The 15,537-nt window shown below is 36.2% G+C and overlaps 1 protein-coding gene across 6 annotated transcripts in view; it reads left to right on the forward strand.

Annotated features, from left to right (window-relative positions):
- The window catches only part of nrip1a (nuclear receptor interacting protein 1a), a 57,628-nt gene that overhangs the window by 19,335 nt on the left and 22,756 nt on the right, over positions 1 to 15,537 (forward strand). For 2 of the 6 annotated variants that reach the window (XM_058413312.1, XM_058413313.1), the window contains exon 2: positions 7,214 to 7,322. The exons of 2 other annotated variants lie outside the window; for them this stretch is intronic. The gene's annotated coding sequence lies outside the window, so the exon portion shown is untranslated. The remainder of the gene's footprint in view (positions 1 to 7,213; positions 7,323 to 15,537) is intronic. 2 more of the 6 variants (XM_058413310.1, XM_058413311.1) reach the window with 1 other exon arrangement.

Raw genomic sequence — 15,537 nt, forward strand, 5'->3', positions numbered from 1 at the left:
CCGGACATATGGGCTCATGTGTATCCGGCATGTCAATAAGAAACCACTCTGTTCATATGATCAAAGCCATTAGTGCTGATCCTATATAATGTCCTTTACAGCACATTTCCACCAGAAAGTGCAGGGCGACATGGTGCGGTAACACATCTGCCATCCCACATTCTGTTTTGCTGAATTATGGTTTCCTTTCATGCCTGGGTATTAAAAAACATGCGATACATATAAACATATAAAAAACATGCGAGTGCTGCTAGAAATATTCATTTGAGTTAGATATTTGAGTTTCTTCAGAAATTTTAGGAAGTAGGAATCACAGTTAAGTTAAACATTTATAGCAATTTGAATCACTTTAAAGATTTCAGTCACTTGATTTAGAATTTTTTAATCTCAGTTAAGCATTTTAGCTAACTTGAGTCACTTGAGTTAGACATTCTAAGAAATATGAGTTACTTGAGTTAGATTTTTAAGTAACTTGAGTTACTTGAGTTCAAGCTTTTCAAACATTTCTTGAAAATGTGAATTACTTCAGTTTGACATTTTAAGTAACTTGAGTTTCTTGAGTTGAACTTTTTAGAAAACTTGATTTACATGACTTAAAATCTTACTTAAGCATTTAAGGCAACTGGAGTCACTTGAGTTAAGCATTAAAAAACATGAGTTACTTGAGTTACATTTAACTTGAGTCACTTGAGAAAACCTGAGTTACTTGAGTAAGACTTTTTAGAAAACTTGAGTTACTTAATTTGAGGATACTGGATTGATTTGAGTTAAACATTCTAAGAAATTTGAGTAACTCGAGTTAGATATTTTAAGGAACTTGATGTAAACTCGAGTACATTTTTAGATTTATTAGAGGCATGTTAACTCCAGTTACTTAGCATGTTTAAGAAAACTGAGCTGCCGGATTACTTTACTAGATTTACTAGATGTAAGAGTCCCACTTCAACATAACGCCTAGCATAATTAGTCCAAATCCTGCAGCATCAGACCAAAGCAGACTGTAGTTAGAGTAAATGTGGAGGAAAAAATCAATCGTTATAGCAAGATTGTTTCACAACTTTGTAACCCTTTGTGTGGCTCAATTTGTATTAAAAGGTATGAAAGATAAAATGAAGGTCAGGGTTGAGGATTAGTGTTTGTTCCCTTTCTCATGTCAACTGCATGAAAGCCAAGCTCAGTGCTTTTGCGCTTTTGTATTTGAACAAAATTCTCCTGAGAGAATCCATCCATCTTCTGTAGCACTTATCCTACACAGGGTCACCGGGATCCTGGAGTGTATCCCAGTGGACTCAGGGGAACGAGGTGGGGGACACCCTTGCCGGGGTGCCAGTCCATCAGAGGGCACAATTGCACCTACAGAAAAATTAGAGATGCTAATCAGCCTACAAGGCATGTTTTTATACAGAGGGTGGGGGTGGATGGGGCGAACCCCCGAAGCCTGGGAAAAACATGCAAAATACACCCACGCGGTGCAGAAGTGGGGATCGAACCCCTCACCGTGTAGGTGTGAGGCAAATAAATGGTCTAACCACTAAGCCACCATGCTTCTCCTGAGAGAGTTTTAGACTTAATAATAATATAGTAGAATACAAGGCAGATTTCAGTTCACATTTACCATGTCATCGCAAAAACACAGTTAAGAAAGGATATGAAAGCAAACCACAAGCACACCTGGTTCTAAATAAACACTGGGTTCTCAGAGAGAATGTCCTGAACAGATCCACAGATGTTTAGAACAGGTGAAGTCAGTTCATTGTCAAGAGCTATTTCAGTCTGAACGTCGAAGCACTCGAGAGTGTTGCTCGCTGAATTACTGTATTGTAAGAGACCCGGCTGATCTGTTGCCGAGCAACGGTGGCCACCGTCACACCGTGGCTCATTGTAGAGTTCATGCTGCAACCCAGGGGAGAGATTTTTTACAGTACAGGTCATGGGACATTGTTTCAGTGCTGTGTGTTTGCCCTGTATGTGTGGAAGGAATCTGTGGTGTAGGGAGGACAGAAGCAGCAAAGACAGCTGAGTAAATATTGCAGTCCTGTGCTGTGAGCATGACACTTTCATATGCTAATGCATGCCCTCTGAGAGAGGTGATGGTCATGGAGCCTGTTCTAATCTCTTGTTTTGGTTTGGTTTGGTTTATTGCTCTCAAATGGATGCCAGTCTTTAACCATTCGACGTAGGATGTGAGATTTTGACATCGTGTGTAAATCTTTACAGAATAACTCATTCATATGTGTTTATTTTTTTCACCTAAAAAACAGGAAGTGCATGTTATGATCTGAAATTACGATTCAACGTGACACAAGTATGTGACAAATGTAATTTATGAATATAAATGTCATGTGGAGAAAAATGTAAGCTCACACACTAAACCAAAACAATTAACATGTAATTAAAATGATTAATATGTAAAAAATAAATAAATTTTAAAAAATAAATTAGGTAAATAAAGCAAGTGAAAATAAATAAAAAAAATAATGAATTAATTAATAAAAAATGTAAAAATAAATTAAAAAGTGTGCAGAAAAACACATGCACTATTATATACGTGAACAATTAACAAAAAATTAAATGCACTGTGTAAATTCAAAATTTAGACCAGCAAAACAAATGTAAATATATAAATATAAATACAAAAAAAAATGAATTATGTTGGGAATAAAAACAAATTACAAATTGAAATTAAATGTAAAATAACTGAGTTTCTTGCATTAGAAATTTTAGAAAATTTTAGAAATTGTGAAACAAAATCATATAATTATCATATAATATCTAGACCAAAAAGATAAAAAAAAATAAATAAATAATGTGAAAAAGAAACACATAAATTTATTTTTTTTGTAAATGTTAACTAAAAAATAAAATTGTAGATCAACTATTAAAACAAAAAATAAATTAATTAGGTCGGGGGGAACATAATTACGACATAGAATTTAATTTATTGTGTAAAAATAAAGCAGAAATAAATGAAAATTTGGGGACCAAAAAAAAAATTATTATATGGAACAAAAACATAAATGACAACATGAAATTAAATGTATTGTGTAAAAGTGAAGAAAAAACATTTCAAATTTGGAGACCAAAAATAAATAAATAAATAATTTAATGGAAAAAACTCAAATTCCAACATGATAAAAATACCTGCACCATATAACATGTGGAACGTGTTACACAGTCTGTGTGTCATTTCAGTGTGAGGCAGTGTCCAGGCCGTGAAGGGTTAAATACAGAAATACAAGCCTCAAAATATGTTCCTCCAACCTGACATAATCACCGAGCAGATCTCTCCGGGACAGCTCTGTTCGCTCATGTATTTTTAGTGGCCATCCAAAATAATGGGCCCTGAAACTTGATCTTGATCACTTTGTTGAGAAGATAAAGACCTCTGTGCCTTTGTCAGGTGTTGACAATAGTTCAAGGTTGTTTTCCACTGGTGAAGTCAAGGTCATGCAGGGTTTAGGACTGTTTTTTTTTCCACGACCAGAAAGTCTGAGAGAGATTCGGGATATATTATGACCCAAGGTCGTTCAGAGCTTTTTGAAGTCGAGGTCTCTTTTACTGTAAAATAAATTTCATGGATTCTTGGTTATGAACATCGTCCAACTTTTCAAACATTAGTCTCGTTATTTAAACGTGTAAGACAATATCTTGGCCATTTATTGCAGCTGTAGAACATTTTATCCTAAACTTTCCACCAGCAGAACACATTAGAGTGTTGTTATTATTTATAGGCTGAACCCTATAAAGTACAAACTTTAGGTTTGTTTTCACTGCAGTAATAATCTCAGAAACCCAGGAACTTTTCCAGAAACTTACAAACGTCTCTGAAAACTTCTTTGAAAAATCTCTGAAAACCATGAACTTTTACAGTAACTTTCACACTTAAGCTTCATTTTTACTGCAGGAATATTTTCAAAAACTCAGGAACTTTTCAGAATTTTTTATTTTTAACACAGGAATAATCCCAGAAAACAGAGATTAGGTTTTAATTTACGAGGTTTAAGTAGGCTTTTAGTGCTGTTTTATTCTTCTTCTGAACTTTATGTATGATTTCAGCACAGGTATTCTCTGAAGTCCAGATGTCCGTTTTCAGGAAATTATGAACTTTTTATACATTTTTAAGGCCGCATTATTCTGAAAAGTCAAAAAACCTATTCAGGAACTTTAAGTAACTGTAAGTAAAGTATAGACTTTAGGTATGTTTTATACACAGTAATAGTTTCAGAAACTCAGGAACTTTTTCAGGAACTTTAAGTTATTCAGGAAAATCTTTCAGTATCTTACAAACTTTTTTATATATCTTTGAACACAAGTGTACTCTCAGGAAGCCCAGGAAGTCTTAAGTAACTTACAAATTTTAGGTACCTTTCTAAAGAAGAAATATTCTCTGAAGAATTTTCCAGAAATTTACAAAGTTCAGGTACAATTTCAGCACAGGAATGATCTCACACAACCAGGAACTTTTTTCAGTAACTTACAAACTTCAGGTATCTTTTGAAACTTAGGAATGATCTCAGAAAACCAGCACATTTTTTTATAAACTTATAAACTTTAGGTATGTTGTGAGCACAAGTGTATTCTCAGAAGCCCATGAAATCTTTAGTAACTTACAAAGTTAGGTACCTTTTAAGAGAAGAGATATTCTTGGAAGATTTTCTGAAATTTACAGAGTTCAGGTATATTTTCAGCCTAGGAATGATCTCACACAACCAGGAACTTTATTTTAGGAACTTATGAACTTTATGTGCCTTTTAAAAGCAGGAATAATCTCAGAAAACCAGATTTTTACAAACTTTAGGTGAGTTGTGAGCACAAGCATATTCTCAGAAGCCCAGTAACTATTTAAGAACTTACAAGTTTACTTACAAACTTACAACCTTAGAGGTACCTTTCCAAAGGAAACATTCTTAGGTGATTTTCCAGAAATTTAGGTACATTTTCAGCACAGTAATGATCTCACAAAACCAGGATTTTTTTAATAATTTCCAAATTTCTGGTACCTTTTAAAAGCAGGAATAATCTCAGAAAACCAGCACTGATTTCAGTAGCTTAAGAACTATGACACATTTCTTCAGGTTTCATTTGATGCTTGATCAGACAGAATTTCCACACAGATTTAAAACAAAAAATAAACATGAGTGTACATTTCCTTGTTTTTGGGGATGGTCTGTGGTCGTTTAATGTATTGTAAATAATTTTTCCAAATGAAAAAACATAATAAAGGCACAAGAGAGAGAACCTTGAAGGTATCAGCCTAGCAACATGGAAAATTAGAGTTTCATTTTTCCGTGTAAAAAAATGTAACATTGTTGAAGTTGGCTTGAATTTTCCATAACTCTAACAATTTCTTTTTTAACGTTTCAGTGTTTTATGGATCGTATTTTGAGAGCCAATGCTTTAGTGATGAGAAGTGTGCAGGAATTTCGTTGTCGGCTTGCAGTAAATTGATGTATTTGGAAAGCGTTCTCTGCTTTCAATGAATCACAGGTGACTCATTAATTAATCACCCTTTTAGCACCTGGTTTTAAACTTTATCTCTAAACATCCCGCTAAAATCTTTCCATCTCAGTAGCAACGTGGAAAAAAAAAGTCAAAAGGCTTCACACAAGTGTTTGCACAGATTTAGGTCTCTTTGCTTGGCGTAGGCTTAGTGGGCTTTGTGCAGAGTTGCTGCGCTCATTTGAGGCATCAGCATAATGGAAGTAGAGCACAGAGCCAGAACTGCTACGCTCGGTTAAAATTATCTGGGCTAAAGGTGTAGAAAAAAAATGTGCCACTTGTTTGATCGCTAGATCTTTTGCTGATAGCATAAGGAAGGCGTTTGATATGTTAGTAGGTGTCTCTTTGTACGTAGGAGTCTGATTGTAATAGCTTGTCTTCTTTTTCGATAAAGTGATGACTGATGGCTTTTCGCCAAACATGTTTTCCCTGACAAAGTGACTGTTGCATAAGATATGAGAGGTGATGAAGCTGTCACCTTGAATTCTAGTGGCTGTATCTCCCTCAGCCTCAGAGACAAGTTTATCTCAATCCAACGTGTCAAAGTCAAGCTGAGGAGATTTTAAATGAGACAGCGTGAAAAGCTTTTCAGGAAACAAAGAACACTTTCAGGAACTTTTCAGGAACTTTTTCAGCACAGGCGTGGAAACGTTGGATTCCGTTGGAGTAATCACTCGGAAGCTAAAGCAGGTCTCACTCGGAAGCTGAAGCTCGGAAATTAGAGCTAACATAGACGCTTCCATGCTGTGTGAAAAGGTAAACTCTACTGTCAGTGTTACAGATTTATCTAACTAATGAGTTTGCAAAAAAAAAAGCAAACACTGCTATGATCTCGTCTAAAATTAGAGCCTTGATGCTATATTTACAGTTGATGGTGTAGCTAGCCATGCTGAACCCTTTTCCTGAGAGAATGTCCAAAACCTCTTCAACTAAATAGCATTCAACTAATAAGCTATTAGGGAATTTGAATTATTTTTTAGCTAACTAGAACATTTGACTAAACTTTTGTTTTTCACACAAACGGAGAGTAAAAAACACACCTTTGTATCTTTAATGCTATCTAATGTGCAGTCCTGTTAGCTACCTGCTAGCAGACTAGCTCACATTTCTCACAGGCATTGTGAGATTTTATCTTTTTTCATATTAATAGATAAACTTATTTGTCTAGAAACCTGTCAAATATACCACAACAAAACAAACAAGTTCATCACTAACCAAACTACCCTGCTAGCTAGGAAACCTGCTCACGTTTCTCACAGATGAGCGAGATTTCAGTATCAGAATCTCAAGTTCTGATATTATATTCTTAGCAGTTTATTTGACGTAGCCAAACGGAACAACAACAAAAAACTAGCCAAAAACATTCCATAATAACCAGAATTGCTGATATTATTGCTAGTTAGCTAGTTTAGCATGCCATGATGATGTTTCCAAAGCTACATCTGAGTTAATATGCAACAGATAATATGCAATTTTTATCTAGATGTTTCTTAATTTAAAATCCCTGTTTAGCATATCACAATTCTGAATTGAGTCAAATACTAATTTCTACAGTGAGAATTACTTCTCTAAAAGGAATTAGCCTTTCAATTAGCCAATCTGTTTTAACTGCCGTCATGCTCAGTGTTAGCTGCGTTGTCATGTTGCCGCGTGCTGATTCGGCTGCAGTTTGCGTCACTTCTGCTTTTTTTTTTCTTTCTCTCTAACGTGACAGTCACTGTTCCTGCAGCGTGATGGGAAGTCAAAACAGGAACTCATCCAGGAAGCGTACGCTACTTTCAGCACTCTTCGGTTCAAGAGGTTGTAGAAACATGGTAACTATGGTAACTATGTCACCTCATTAATATTAGCAGCCATATGACAGCTTGTGACCCTCCGTGCGCTGATGTAAATCTCATCTGTGATGCAGTGGCATCATTTCAAATACGGTTCACTGAAGCCACAGTGAACCTTTATCTGTGCCATTGTGCTGCTTATATAACGCTATTTAGCAGTTAGCGGCTGACAGGACCCTCAGCTAGCTCGGACCAATGGAGTTTTGTGCGTGTGTGTTTAAATCTATTCTGTTGGGTTTTTTTTTTTGACCTTACTGATTAGGATGAGATTAGATCTGACCTGAAAACATTTGAATGCCATAAATAAGGGCAATGATCTAATTAGCGCTAGTGTCGATACATCCACCTGAGCTGTGTGGGCGAGGCAGAGCTAACAAGGAGAGATGAAGGTGATAAAACATCTGGGTTGCCTGTAAATGTGATGAGGACTGGAGGAGCACCGAGTGCAGCCATTACGGATATTTTATAGGCGCCCTGCTTGCTCTTTCCCCAGGGTGCACACACATGTAAACCTATCTATCAGAGAGAATTGACCTGTGTGTGAGTTATGGGAATGACTGCTGTCACGAACGCTTCAGTGTCCTCTACATACGTGAAGGTTCTGACGCACTCCAGCTTCAATTAATCAACGAGGCTGGATTTGCTCATAAACTTCATCCGGAGGTATGAGGAGGCACATTTTTTGATGTGTTCCTGCACTGATAAAAGATCTGGTAAAGAAAGTCGTAGTATGAGTAGAATAAACTGGTGTGCTGTAATGGTGTGATGAAGCAGAGTCACTGGTACGACACCGGAGTTTGTTTTGCCATATCATCGCATCCTGAAGTGTTTTATTCCTCTGCAATATTTGAATCAATGATTATTAATTTTTATCTGTTTATGGTTACATTTAATCTTTCCAATTATTGCTTATGATTCCAAACGCCATGATAATCGAGGACTAATAATAAACAGAAAAACATCTATAATATATTCATGGAAAAGTTCCAAAAAAAAATAAAAACGTTTATTTTTTTCCACACAAATGTTTGTATCTTCAAAGTAAATGTTGATATCAAACCCTTTTCTGCTCTCTGAGATGCTCCAACTGCATGTTCATCAAAAATCAGCTCGAATTTGATCTTCAGCCAGTAAAATTCTGTTTGTTAGCTACTAGTATGCTGGCCAATGCTAGTCTAACCTAACATTAGCAAAGAAAACATATTAGTTAGACAGTTAACCTTAGCAAAATAAGCAAAATTTACCTCAGAAAACGTTTTTTCTTTTAGTTACAGGAAGTTCATTCTACTAGGAAGGTAAAGTAGATGCCTTATTTTATACAAATATTTGCTTACTCCAGCATTTTAACTCTTTTTGATGATTGAGTGTCTTTCTCACGTCTCCGCTCCACAGTGGTGGTTAATATGAAGCTTATATGAAAGTAGACACTCAGGACTTTTCAGGAATTTGTAATGTTTCATTCAAATGTTCAAAGTAAATGTTGATATCAAACCCATTTCTGCTCTCTGAGATGCTGTGAGTGCTTGTTCATCTAAAAAGCAGCTCAGATTTGATCTTCTACCAGTATAATTCTGTGTAAGGTTCTCCAACAGAGGGAAAAACACACGTCTAAAACACACTGAAAGCCAACAGACTCGTTTTAGATCAGACTCACAGTCAGAACATCATTCAGATCTTTATACTGAATGAAAACGTCCCATAAATCTGTTACGGTTCCACTGGTGGACTGGAGCTCCAGTGTAAAAAGGGTTAAATTTAGGTAATGGTTTTGTTGCATATTGTTGCATTTCTTGGTGAAATTCCAAATCTGTGACTATATACCGGTTCTATCTGCAAACTTTCCTGTGTTTGTCCTCTACCAAATAGTGATGCTTGTCCTCTGTGGCTCGTGGAACAAAGCAGAAAATATAGTCGCTGGCTGCAAAGTGCTGCAGCGTGCGGCATTTAAAATTCCCATCCACTTTCAGCACTCGGTAACCTTGCAGAACTCTGACTTCATCCTGGAACAATGTCAGATCCATGTAGATGAATATAATTAAACAGGCGCTTATCATCCAGCCGAGGGAAGTTTAGCAGCGGGTCAGACTTGTTTGCCTCTCTGTGCTGAAGGTCAGGCCAGGGTTAGACTGGCAGTTTGCACACAGGGAGGTATGCAAGAGACAGAGAAGACACGCTGCAGTCCAACACAACAACATTTTCCAGCTCACAAAACGACTATTTTTATACCGTCTGTTTATATTGGCTCTGTGTCTGGCTGTAGTAACGCTCCGTGTTGAAGAACACGTACTACACAAGCGCTTGTTTCACCAAAACACAGGCGGAAAAGTGAAAACTAAAACAAGAAAGAGATTTATGGCTTAATATTGATTTGGGGTCTAAATTGATTAAGAATAACACATTGACAAAATGACGTATTTATCTGTTTTAATTTGCCTAGTAATAAAAACACGTTTCTCAAATTAAAATTATTCGTCACCGTACACATTCATGCACGATTTTCACAACTGTCTGTGTTATAAAAAAAATAATATTTTAGAGTCAAACATGGAATTAAAAATAAAATAAAATAGAGTAAAATAAAATGGAATTAACTTTACAGAATACAGGAACAATGAATAGACAATATATATGTAAAAAAACAAATAAACATATAAATACAATATGATTACTGATGATATGAATAAGATGATGGTGATATGAATATAGTGTGAATATTTATAAATAAGTCAGGAATGCTTTCTGGTTTGTTTATAACATGACATGCTATGATTTTTGCTTATTAGTTTCACAAGAATTGAAATAAAAAGAAAGCCTGCCCCTAAACGGGCCCCCTAAACAGGCGTTCCCTCAGCAAGTGCTCTCTTCATTTCCTCTGTCTTGAAGTGAATAAGACAAAAAGCACAGCTAGTCATGCTAAATGTTTGATTATGGCTTTATGTTGCCATATAGTAAAATAATCAACATGGACGATAATCAGCGTGCTGCAGCCGTTACACAACCTCAGAGTTGATTATTTTCCAAAAACTGCAAGTTTTTTTATTCCTGTAAACCACAACAGTTTGTCAATGCTAACTGTGTTAGCTCAGTTGCTTAAGGCTCTAAGTTGTTGATTGGAAGGTCAGGGTTCAAGCCCCAGCACTGCCAATCTGTCACCTTTGGGCCCCTGAGCAAGGCCCTTAACCCACAGTGCTCCAGAGGCACTGTACTATGGCTAACCCTGCGCCCTAACCTTAAATGTCAAACCTAGTATATGCGAAGAAATAATTTCACTTTGCTGTAATATATACGTGACAAAAATAAAGGCTTCTTCTTTAATTTTTTTTAAACAATAACTCCTAAACAACAACAACAACAACACAGAAGGACACATTTTATCTATTCTAAGTTATGGAATAGAATTAACTATACAGATATGAAAGGAGAGGAAGTCTATGAAAAATGTGTATAAATGTAGGTCGTAGGTGGGAGAATCCGATCCGATCTTTGATAGAAATCCATGAAATCTGAAAGCTGACTCGAACAATACAGCTGAAAGACACCCGCTGAATCGTTCGATCGCCGACTAAACCGTTTGCTGGAGTTATTCTAAGCCACACGAGTGAAGGATTTTCCTGCTTTAAAACAGTCCTTCACCATTTAAACGAGCTTCAGTCTGATTGGGGAGAAACCGAGCGTGAGGTGGGTGAGATGAGCGTGAGGAAGACTTGCCTTTGGCTAGAAGCACTATTTAATTAAGATTCGCCGTTTCACATGCACGCTGCCTGATAAGCCAAGACTCTGAACCGCTCAGCTACAGGAGAGTGAGATCTCTCTTTTCCGGGGTTAATGAAGGTGGTCTTTCGTAAAGTTTAAGCTCAAACTTTTTAATCGGGTTAAAAGGAGTTAAAAATTGACCTATTTTTCCTCCGTATCTGTTTATCTAAGTACCTTCTGAAAGAGTGCAGAGTTTCTTTCGTAGTAGAGTTAAATGTTTTTAGAATTACACTGATGTGGATAGTCAGGAAATGCAGAGACTTAACCTGTCCAAATGCAAATTCTATTTGTCACATACACGTTCATACGCAGCACGAGACGTAGAGGAATGCTTTTCGACTGTCTGTGACAGAAAAGTAGAATGAAATAAAATTTAAAAAATAGAATTACAATAGAAATTGAATACTTATTTCACTATCCTTTCCCGTTAACAGCATTATCCACATCATGAATATAATTATTCTTTCCATATTTAGAATGAATCTCTTGCATTCTCTGTAAATGGAATGATCATTTTCATATTTATTTATTGTACATTGACATTAATAGAATTATACTTTCCATAATCAGAGTTATTTTTTTTTTCCATATTTAGAATTATTCTCCCCCCTCATAAATTGAAAAAAAGATTTGTAGATAAATAGAATTATCCTTTGCATGATTCGAGTTATCTTGTCCATAAATAGAACGATACTTTGCATATTTAAAATTGTCCTCTCCATAAATAGAATTATTTCCATGTTTAGTTTGATTATTTCTGTGTTTAGAATTTATGAATAGAATTACCTCCTTTTAAAATAAATAGAATTGTAATTAAAAAATAAATGAAATGATCCTTTCTATAAATAAATACATAAATAAATAGAATGATCCTTCCAATATTTAGGAGGATCTTTTTGCATAAATAAAATGATCCTTTCCATAAAACATACATATTGTACCAGGATAAGTTAAGTGAACGATGTGATTTACAGTAAATATCCTTTTTTAAAAAATAAAATAATAATAGTATTTTTTTTCTTGGTAATGGAAGTTGATAACTGACTATTTCAGGTGATGAAGCTCTGAACACGGCGTAATAATGAATTTCATGTTTAATGACTTTGTTGAACTGTGTTCTTGGTGACTGATATCTTGCTGATGGATAACCCTCATTAGTACTTTGCTGGAAATGAAGAAGCCTGTTCATGTCACAGTCATGCTGCTTGTGCTGTGGGGGTGGGGGTGGGGGTAATATTCCCTGATGGTGTGCTGTGATGGTGGACGTGAAGTGGAGTCACTCTTAAACCAGTGATGCTGGCAACCTGTCCATACATGGTGGATCCAGAACCAGTCCCAGAAACAGCAAGCCTTGGCAATTACAAGGACAAGGTGTACTTTTTATCCATTTATAGTTCTGTAGTACAGAACTGTCCACTCATGAGAAACAATCATTCCTTTACATCAGGAAAGATATTTTGGCCAAAAGTCCTTGTTTTTTTCCCTTCAATCTCTCTCTTATACATATAGAAATATGATATTTAAACCCAGGACACACCCTTCACTACGAATAGGTGACCCTTCCTTTTATATTGTGTCAAGGAAACCATGTCCAGGCATCCCACATGTCCGTGCCAAGCTTGTAAACTTATCTGTTATGCCACAGCGTAGTACTTTCAGATAAGGCATCTGGCAACGTTTTCATTCTCAGGCCACACCAGAATAGGATGATGTACGCAACCGAAATTCCATTCCCTGCGCGATGATTTCCCGGAGGTTAACTGAGTTGGCGTTATGGCAGCAGCGTGGCCTCCTCAAGTGCAGGACAAGAACAGCTGGCTGCACGCATGGCCGCCGTTTTTGCCCGGTGTAAAGTTTCATGCACCAGCAGGGCCAGCTCTGTTTCTTTGGAAGGGGGCCTGTACCTCCGAGAACCTGTCATCGTTGGCGTCACAAATGTTCTGTTTGTATCAAGCTGCTCTCGGAATAAGCTGCACGTCTTGGGTGTCACTGCACGAAGTGCTAATGTAATACTGTACATAATAATCTGGGCCTTGGCTGAGTCTTAGAGTGGCTGTGAAGCGCACATGAGAATATACGAGAATATAAACGATAGGTTATAACATCGCTGTATATAGCAACAGGCGTCAACTGCTGGACCGGGGTCTGATATGCATCCTGTAAAGTATTTCAGTTCACTGGAATAAACACATGCTGTAGAAGAGACGAGAAACGTGTGAAAAACTATAAACGTGATCCGCCTGTAGTGCTGTGGCTTGTCAAATCACATGGACAGAGCATATGTAATTTATTTCATTAATGTGGCTCATGTGACCGGAGCCGAGCTATAAGGTTTTTCACAGGTTTCTATAGATGTTTCATTTTATTTCAGGTCACGCTCTGGTCCGAAAACATTTCTTGTAAAAATAGTCGACATTGAAAACACAGTGTTACAGAAATGAGCTTTTAATTTTGTTATACAGCTGTATAATGACAATAAAAGTGTTCGATTCGATTCGATACTTCTCCCTCTGTAGGATAACTGTATCAGGATCAGTTCAGGGACAGTGGCACCGGTCAAATATGTTGAACGTAAAGTGTCCATTTTCGTTCATTTTCTTTCTCTGTAATTTTTTTTTTTTAATTTTTAAAAAAAAAAATATTTTTTTTTATTTTATGAATTAAGGATATGATACATAGATAAAAAAGATCATTTTTTTTTAGATTTAATTTATATATTATAAATGATAGCATTTTTTAATTATTATTATTATTATAGTTTTAAGTCTGTTTAGTAGAATTTGTAAGAAGAAAGAAAGAAAGAAAGAAAGAAAGACAGAAAGAAAGAAAGAAAAAGTATTGGTATTTTTAGTTTTTATTATTATTATTATTATTATTATTGTTATTATTATTATTATTATTATTATACTGTGAAATTAGCTACATGGTGAATTAACAATTGTGATTTGTTTTCTTGACAGAATTTAATATTTTCTATGCACAATAGAATACACATACTATTTTCAATGTATCTAGGCCAAATTAAAAACAATAATTTGTAGCACAGAATCCTTCATGGCAGTGGAACAAAATGTCTGTGATATAGAAGTAAAATAGAAATCGAATAATAAATAGCTACAATAATAAAACAAATATTATTGTCATTCCAATAATAAGAACCTTTAATAATCTTATTCCAATAATAAGATCCTTTCTATATTTGGAATGTATCTTTTTCGTAAATAGAATTATTCTTCCCGTATTTGGGATTCTCCTTTCTGTATGTGGACTTAAACTTATTTAGAACAATCCTTTCCATTAACAGAATTACAGTTTCTATATTTAGAATCATCCTTTCCCATCAATAGAATTATTCTTTCCATATTTAGAACGATCTTTTCCATAAATAAAATGATCCTTTTCATAAACCATACATAAATTTAACATTTCTGAATAATTTATAGCGCAGGATCTTTCCTGGCACTGGCGCCATGTGGCTTTACAACGTTTTGGCTTAATTATTAAAAGCGTGATATTTTTGATCATCTACAGTGTAGTTCTATGATACACGATCCCAAAGGTATCACGATATTTAGTTTAGTGTTGATTAGAAAGGGGCATCTGAGTTGCACAAAGAAATTATTCAAAAGTTTATTTTATTTTCTAATATCATGATATCATATCAGCTGCTTTCCATTCAGCTTATTTATATTTGAAGATTATTGAACATCCTTGTGGTATCACAGTATTGAAATAATTCTGTCCATCCAGCAAGGAATTTTATGTAACCAAACCTTTAGAAATGTTCGAAATAAGTCTGTTGTGTATATTGTATTCGTCAGCTAGTCGTCTAGGCGTGAGGTTAAAGGTGCACAGATTGGATGAAGCGTTCTCTGTTCACGCTGATAATCCAGACAGCCGCTGGAGAAAAGGCAGGATATTGAGATATGCGTCAAGCCAGTGTGGAGATTTTTTTTTTGTCTTGCTGATGTTGTTGAAGGGAGACTGCAGGCGACGCGAGCCTCGCTGTGCCTCTGACGCCACTCAAGGTCACGCAACGCTCACCCCCTGACATTCAGCTGCCGGAGAGAGAGAATGAGATGTCGAGTGTATGTGAGAGGAGGGAAGCTATGTGTGTGTGTGTGGGGGAAGGGACAGAACAGGGAGGATGGGGTTGCTGTGAAAGTCGTCTCATGCACTGAGCAGGAGTGAGTTCACGCTGCACTTGACGAGTCCTGAGTTCTTCCAGGGTTTCGTTTTCTCAGCCGATTTGCTTCTTCCCCATTTGCAGACGTCCTGAAACGGGCTGTTCTCTGGTCGGGCTTCTTCTTTACATTTACATTTTTTTTTTAAATTTACATCTCATTTTATACAGTTGAGCAATTAAGGGCCTTGCTCAGGGGCCCAGCTTGGTGGACCTGGGAGTCAAACTTACAACCTTTTGTTTAGTCGTCCAACACCTTAATCACTA

This window comes from Hemibagrus wyckioides, linkage group LG17 (assembly GCF_019097595.1).
Source record: "Hemibagrus wyckioides isolate EC202008001 linkage group LG17, SWU_Hwy_1.0, whole genome shotgun sequence".
NCBI lineage: Eukaryota > Metazoa > Chordata > Actinopteri > Siluriformes > Bagridae > Hemibagrus > Hemibagrus wyckioides.